Source organism: Mauremys reevesii, linkage group 3 (genome assembly GCF_016161935.1).
Source record: "Mauremys reevesii isolate NIE-2019 linkage group 3, ASM1616193v1, whole genome shotgun sequence".
In the NCBI taxonomy this organism is placed as follows: domain Eukaryota; kingdom Metazoa; phylum Chordata; order Testudines; family Geoemydidae; genus Mauremys; species Mauremys reevesii.
In genome coordinates this window covers 130,127,437-130,135,871 of record NC_052625.1, presented here as the reverse complement: position 1 = coordinate 130,135,871, position 8,435 = coordinate 130,127,437, and positions in this window count along the sequence as shown.

The window sequence follows — 8,435 nt, the reverse complement described above, 5'->3', positions numbered from 1 at the left end:
GGGACTCAAGAAGATGATGATGAAAACATGTTTTCATAGTTAGTTTTTCCATGTATGAAATTGAAGTCTAACTTCACACAATACTCAAGGTGTCTCAAATATAAACTTAATTTGAGTTTTGGTATAAACTGAAAGGAAATGGTTGTGCATAAAATACCTTCTTGATCGCAGCTTTACAATGGTCAAGACAACACTTTCTATAACTGTTGTAAATTGCGTGGTAACATCAATCTTGTCTTGATTTAAATTAAAATAGAAACAAATGTGTTATTTCTTTTGAGGCAACTTAATATAAACTTTTTTAAAGTAATAAACTGTAACAAAATAATTGGATTCACCAGGAGTTTTCTACTTTTCATAGGTTAGTCATTGAAAGCAAGAAGGTTTTTTTTTTGAGGGGGGGGAATTGACAAAGCAACTGTTTGTTTATAATTGCAACATTAACATAAACGAAACGTAGGACTACTATGTACACATGAATTTCAAAATGAGAGCCCCATCTTTATGGTTTCCCATTTTTTACTATTTAGGAAGATGGTTTCTTTTTTTTTTTTTTTACTGTGATAGTTTTGTCTTTCTCCTCTCTGCCAAACGGAAACATAAGCAGTGAGCAGGACAGTTCATTCTCATCGTTTATTTTGAAAGAGAAGTTTGTATGGTATTTTCAGATCTGAGGGAGTTCCTCTCTTTCTTTGCCAGCAACAAGTGCGTTGATATACTGAGCTGAAGAACTTGGGCATAATGCCAACTCAAGCAATTTAAACGGCATGGTTATTAGTATCTATCCTATCCTTATCACACAGTAGTTGTCTTTAATAAACTGCATGTCCTTCCAAGTGATAATCGTGGCTGACAAATTAGTTCAAGTTTTAACTCTCTATTCCAAGTGAATTCTGTTTTAATCGATAAATGCTAAATCTTAATTCCACCAGAGCTATAAAACTTTGCAGAATACAGAGAGGATTTTGAGATTTTCTTACAAATAAGACATTGTGTTAATTTTCTTTTAAATTATACCATATTTACAATGCTTTGCCTCTAAACAATTTGTATTTCTACATTTGCAAGAGGTAGTTGTTACTGAATCCACAAATTAATACTTAAAAAAGAAAATTAAAAGAGCAAATAATTTTGTTTAGAAAAATTATTTAAGCAGGTGTGATACCCCAAAACGTGAAACAAAATCTATAACTTTTGTAAAGTGTTTGTAGCTGGAAGTGATAATGAGTACAATCTACTATAGCAGCTTCACTTTGAATAACACAATTGCACAATCCATATTTAAAAAAAAAAACCCAGGGTTTATTTTCCTCATCAATCAGCTGGAAATGTCTTGTGTAAGAAACTATTAAATTTTCTAACTGAAAAAATAGTGAATTTATTTCTAGAAAGCAATTAATAAAATTTAAGATAAATATATATTTTCTTTGTATGATTCTAACCAATAATAAGCATTTTTTAAAACTCTAAAAGACTTAAGTGAGCTGTAATTTTTCATTACGCCTCATGTTACCTAGTAATTCCACAAGGAAAAATTACACATTAACATTACAATCCAATGTAAAAATATGTGAAAGGAGATGTATTAATACAATTAACTGTAAAATACAGAAATAACTGAGCATACCCTTAGGATATGAACATTTTATGAAGAGATTTATTACAGAAGAGCCACACTCTCAATTTGCTGATTCACGAACCTGCTAAATCTTGCCAAAAGCTTCAGTATCACTCATGTTCTCAGCAAACTGATAATAGCAGAGTGCTGTAGTAAGGTCTCATGTTTCTAAGTCTTCCTTACTTTTTCAAAATACAGCACAGTTACTATTATGCTTGGAAAGAGTCATAAATAGACAACTATTTTTCAACATTAATGAACAAAACTACATTTCAGTAATGCTGTATACTTGATTTCATGTTTTATTAATTTGCAAAATTCACACCAGCGGCTAGAAGACAAATGCAACTTAGCAGCAATGGTCAATTAATAAAATTCATCAATTACTTCTCTACTAACTGTGTATTGATGAAAGACTCTTTACCATTATTTTACATTTTATTTTAAGCTGATCAATCATACATAGCCACAACAAATGGTACCATTCTAAATGTTAACTTTTTAAAAAGTGTAAATACAAAATATTAAGTAGTTGTTGTTGAAGTATTTTACACTGAAACACCTGGACCCCAGAAAATAGTGCAGAAAAAAGTAACTGGCATTGTGTAGCAGATATATGTATTTATTTATTTCTGTCATTAATGCTACTGATTCAGTTGTTCCAAATGATATTTAGAAAGATAATGGAAAATATTTAGGTACTGCATTTCCAGCTGAAACTTTGGATATTATGAGAAGTTGCTATTATTTTTTCACTAGAAGCATTAAAATTATGACAATGGTTTCTAGCCTTTTGGTGCTTAAGTAAATATTGTAGTAAATAACTATCACGGATATTTGGCTTCATTTTTTTGCAAACCTCTGGCAGCTAATTTAGTTTCATAGTTGGCATCCTTTTCTATTTTTTGCCTTGAATATTGGACAAAATGTTTGTTTCTATAGTTATTATACTTTTCAGTGCACGGGATGTATGCTTAACCATGAAACCATGTGGGAACTGCAATTAAGAATTTTTGCACTATTGTTAATTCCTTCACCTTATTCAAGTCACTCTTAGGGCACATCTTCACTAACTGGGTCATATTAGAATCCATGTTCCATTCATGTTCACAGTCATATTCTAACATGATAAAAATGTCCAAAGACAAGGCTTTAAAGATCCTCTTCTGCAACGTCCTGTATGAAAAATGTGTCGTAAGTCCACAGAATCACACACACAATGAATTTTGATCCACAAAAATATATGTATGCATGCCTAAACTGAGTAATCACATTGCCATATCTCCATAAGTTGTGTTTTTTCTGTTTTCGGTCTTCTCCCTTGTTTTCCAAGTCCATCACTTGCTACAGCTTACTATATGAACCATAGTTCTTGCTACTGTGAGGCAGTCCACTGAAGTCATTGGGACAATTTTTAATAATAAACAATACACTTGGTAGGGTTTGTAGAATGATTGGTCCTTATACTGTAAGATCTGCAGGGCAGAAATCTGTTTTTGATGTCTTTTCTGTAAAGTGCCTGGCACTCCTGAAGATGCTATGAAATGACAAACCTGAGCACATTATCAAGGTTTATATCTTTTATTAGTGCATATGCCTACAAAGCTATTTAAAGCAAAAAGAAAAATACTGTGACAAAGTGGCTCTAGCTAGGGCAAGATTTGCTTTAATTGCCATGGAATCCTTGATTCTAAATGAATCACAATTTTAATAGACAGTACCTTCTGTAAAGCTAGTGGGCTAGATCCTCAGCTGGTGTAAATCAGCATAGATACATTGAAGTCAGCAGAACTATGCCAATTTACACCAGATGATGTTAGTGTCCTTCTTGGCTTTAACAGTTTTCCTTTAATCTTCTTGCCACTTAAAGTTTTACTATGATCTACCCACATTCCAGAAGCATGGAAGAATGAAGACAGAATAACATTTTCCTTATTTCCCTCCTCCATTCAGCCTTTGGTGGCTTTTCTCTTATAATAGAATTTATGTTTTATTAATCATATATGTTGTAATCCATCTCAGAGCTCTTAAATGTACTTGTCCTCCTTAAAATCAGACCTTTTTAATAACACCTGAACAGAAGTGTTATATTTAGAAACATTCCAGTCTTGTCTAGCTTACCAGATGTAGGTGTGTTATAAATAGCTTCCTGATGATACTGCATTTGTGATTAAAGGTTCCTAAACACTGTTATTGGCAACCCTCTTATTAACTGTTTGTTTGATGTAAAGGAGTTTAGAAAGGGTGCCCCCCCCAAATGACTTTACTCTGTTTGCCAAATTCTTGACACTTTTCTTAACCAGGCTGTAGTATCAGTACTAATAAGTTACAAATTTGAATCTGTACATCTTATGCATTAAGAATAGTAAGGACTACTTGGTCAGTAAAGTGGAGAAATAATTGTTTCTCTTTATCAGCTGGCTAATGAGCATTTGTGAGGGCACTGTTACTAAAATAGCTCATTTGCAACGGGTTAGGCTAAAGTTTTCTTTCCCTTTGAAAGTATAATATAATTTGGCAGATGGCTGCCTACATTCTTTTAACAGTTCTGTAAACAAAAATGTTCATTTTCTTAGCAAAATGAAGTATTACTACATGAAGTAGGTATTGTCTTTATACGGTTGTCAGAATTCATGGTTTTGGAGAGCAGAGTGAGTTTTGAGGATTTTGTGTGTGTGTGTGTATGTGAAAAGAGGGCTGGGGGTAATAAAAAAATCTTCCCTTTTTGAACATTTTTTCCACCAACAGTTGGTGAAGGGCACTGCATAAATATATATTTTAATCAGCCCCCAGTTATTCCTGGGGTTTATAAACCATAATAACTTCAAGGGGAAAAAGTGTAACAAGATTAAGATATGGCCCAGATACAATGGTGATGAAGAGCTATATAAGTACTGTATAGATAGATAGATAAAGAGTTTGCATAATAGTAGATAGTAGATGCTCCGAGCAGATATGAGTGTACTTAGTGAGTTTCCTTTTTTAATTGACTAGCAATTTACTTTACCCATTCCAACTTTCCTATTCCATCAGAATTATAAAATATTAAAACTATTTACTATAATAAATGTTTAGCAAAATAATTTAATTTCACTAATATTTTATTGAAGCAAGAAATGTATGAAACTACAAAATTTCAACTGGCTTCCAATGGAAATACAAATAACCAATACTATGTGCAGGATTTATTTTCCCTCAGTCAAGTGTGATATGACACAGGCACAAGTACAGATTTCCCTTTTCATTCTTAGTGTTTTTTTTTTTACTAACTGAGTAGAAACTGTGCTGCAAAAGGCCACAAGAAGTTGCCTTTTTTTTTTTTTTAAACTTTTCACTGCATGTCTAGATTCAATGTTCTCCTGGTAATGTGGATTGCCTGTGAGATGAAATGTTCTGACTAAATTCTAAATTTAAGGGCAATGCTGTCAAATTGATCTTGAGTGGGACAGTTTAATGAATGTCTTCTTTTCAATCCATTGTACTTAATATCTGCTGAGGGGGGAGGCTTTCAGTCTTTCTTGCCTATTTTTTCATTCAGTAAACACTTTGTGTGTTACTTTTACCTCACTTATTCTTAAGGGGCATTCGCTTCAATAGAACTATGACAGTTTACACCAGCTGAGGACCTGCCTCAAGATGTGGTACTTCATGGCTAAGGGTCCAATCCTGCTAACATTCACTTCCAATCAGGGGTGCTGGAACACTTTTTGTAGTGGGGTGCTAAGAGCCATTGAACCAAACTCTAAACCCTGGATATAATGGAAACTACTTCAAGTCAGGGGTGCTGCAGCACCCCTGCACCCCTAGTTCCAGCACCTGTGCTTCCAATGAAATGATGCATGGGTAGAAAACATTTTATTGTAGGCCGAATTTGGCCCTTAGATTTTAGTCCAACAAAATTTCTAGACATCACAAAGGTGTAAGAAATAATTTGATATGAAAGCTTTGGTTATTTCATTATGTTCATGATTCTCTTGAACTTCTGTATGTTGTTTGGCATCCTCTAGCTAAAAGAGATCATGCTAATTATATAATTAAGGGGCATAAACTTGCATCATAAGTTTCTGTGCTGACAATGTGTCTTTTGGCTGTAAAAGGTTGCCTTGGGATTTAATATGTATACTGATAAGATAAACCACATCTTTGTTCAGTCCTTAAGAGTGTAACAGTAAGAAAACCGTAGTTGATGCAATGGAGAATAATTTCTATAACAATGATATGAATGCAACATTTTATGTAATTTGTGAAACTGCATGAATATAGAAAGATGTGGGAGACGTAGACATTTTGTGATTAATAGTGAAATTTCAAAACTAAAACAGAATTTTTGCAGAAAAATAGTATTTATTAAACTTAGAAATGATTAGGCATTTATGTAAATTTTGCCCACAGTCAAGCAGAATACTTCTGAAAGTTTTTTTTTTTAATTTTTGAAAGAACTTTTGAAGCTTCTTTTTAAAAGTGACAGAAGAAATTATACATATAATCCTAGATTGCTTTTTTTTCTGCAATTATTTATTTAGGGATTGATCTTGTAGGCCTATATCATTTTACAAGCTAAGGGCATGACTCTGTAACACCTCCTACCCAGACAGTCATTCCTACATATTTAGCCTGTGCAAGGCCTACTCACATGCTTCTGTCTTGTAAATACTCAAGAATGAAATCCTGGCCCCATTGTAATCAATAGCAAAACTCTCATTGACTTCAGCAGGGTCAGAATTGCACTCTTAGTGCCTCATTCTGCAATCAGATCTGCATAAGGGGAAGGGTGCAGTCACATGGATCCATTCTTCTTCTTTCCCAGGACATTATGGAGATAACCAAACTTCTCAAAGACTTGCTTTTCTTCTTCTTCAGTCTTCTTCATTGCCTTATTTTCTTCTTCTGCAATTAAAGCTTTAATTTCCAAGGCTATGTCTATACTACCAGTTATGTTTGTATAACTTATGTCGCTCGGGGGGTGGTTTATTCACACCCCTGAGCGACATAAGTTACATCAACATAAGCACTGGTGTGGATAACACTATGTCAGTGGGAGAGCTTCTCCCACCGACATAGCTACCGCCACTCATTGGGGGTGGATTAATTACATTCACGGGACCATCAGCGTAGAATGGCTACACTAGAAGGTTTACAGTGGCTCAGCTGCATTGGTACAGCTGCACCATTGTAAGCTTGCTGGTGTAGACATACACCAAGAATTTACTTCTCTGAAAACCCATATTTCGGGCAGTTGTCTCCCTGGCTTATCTTTGCTGCATCCTCACTTCATCCAATGCCTGAGAAGCTTTTTCACCCTGATTATACAGCTCTGTCAGTCTGTTCTTCAGATGTGACTCCTTTTCTGGCCTCCTGCACCAGGTGGCTGGTGGTGCATGGCTTGTGGCTGGCCAGGCAGATGCAGCAGATGTGACTGATGTGCTCCCGGCAGTAGAACTCTAGGAGCTTGTTGTGCTCCAGGCCCTTCCTCTGCTGAAAGTCCATCATGGGCAGGTGCAGCCGGTGACCCCTGAAAGCCAGACTCTTAGTGAAGCTTCAGGTGCTCCAGGCAGAAGGAGGCCATGAAGGTGAGGTAGGCCTTGGCAGCCACTGTCCCCAGACAGCTATTATAGGCTCAAGTCGCAGCCTTTCTTCTCCGTCTGACCACCAGCCTTGGAGCTGTAGAACTGCTCCAACACTTGGCACGGCATCATGTTCTTTAGATCCAGTAGTGGGATGAGGGCCCAACTTCTGTGATTTGAACCCAGTGGGACTATGCACAACCATAAAGTTATTTGGATGTGTGCTTGCAGGATCAGAGCCTTGCCTTGTAACTCCTTCCTTACTATTTCCAAGTGAAAGCACATCAGCTGCGTATGCTCCTGGCCCTAAAATAGCAGTTTTAAAAAAAAAACTTTAACTTTAGCGCCCTCATGACCAAGATAGAGTCTGCTCTGCAGGCAGCTCTGGCCAAGAGATGGCGCGCACAGGAATGCAGCAGGAAAAATCCCTTCCACCCCAGGGGCACCTGTTCCAAACCCCCCAGAGTGAACACCCACACCCACAGGAAAAGTACAATGGATATAACAAAGGGAGGTATTTATTTACAGAGGGAGGAGAGAGAAAAATGACAAGGGAGATATAGGTGGAGCAGTAGAACAGCATTGCAGCCAAACCAAGGCCCCACAGGCCCAGTGGTAGCACAGTTTGAAAGGGCAGACACCGAGCAATGTGTCTGCACACAGAGTTCAGGAGTCCTGGCCAAAGTTCCAGTCCAGTGGTGAGTCTTGAATGCTCCTGGTCATCTTCGGCGCCAACAAATCCCTCCGGTGTCCTCTTCTACTGCTCTCTGCAAAGCCACACAGACCGACCACCTCCCCACTTAACTAGCCAGCAGCCTCCCTCCTTATTCCCACTGCAGAGTCACAAGCCCCAGTATTCACAGCAGCTCTGGGCAGCAGTGATACTGGGTCCAGCTCTGGCCTGTCCTTCTTGAGCGATTCCTCCTGAGAACAGAGCTCCTCCTGGCTCCTGTCCTGGGGTGTCCCCAATCAGCCACCCTGTCCTCAGGCTTCAGGCAGGTTCTCTGCTGCTTCACTTTGTGAGGGCCTGTGGGCTGCAGCCCTTCTCTCCCCCAGAGCTCCAGAGCCACACCCTGAGTTTCCCTCCTTTTTCACTGCTCCCCTCACCCCTAGGAAAAATATTTAAAGGGGCCATGCTCTCTAAACCCCAGAAGGGGTTACATTTAGATCAGAAGTCAGCAACCTTTCAGAAGTGTTGTGCCGAGTCTTCATTTATTCACTCTAATTTAAGGTTTCGCATGCCAGTAATACAT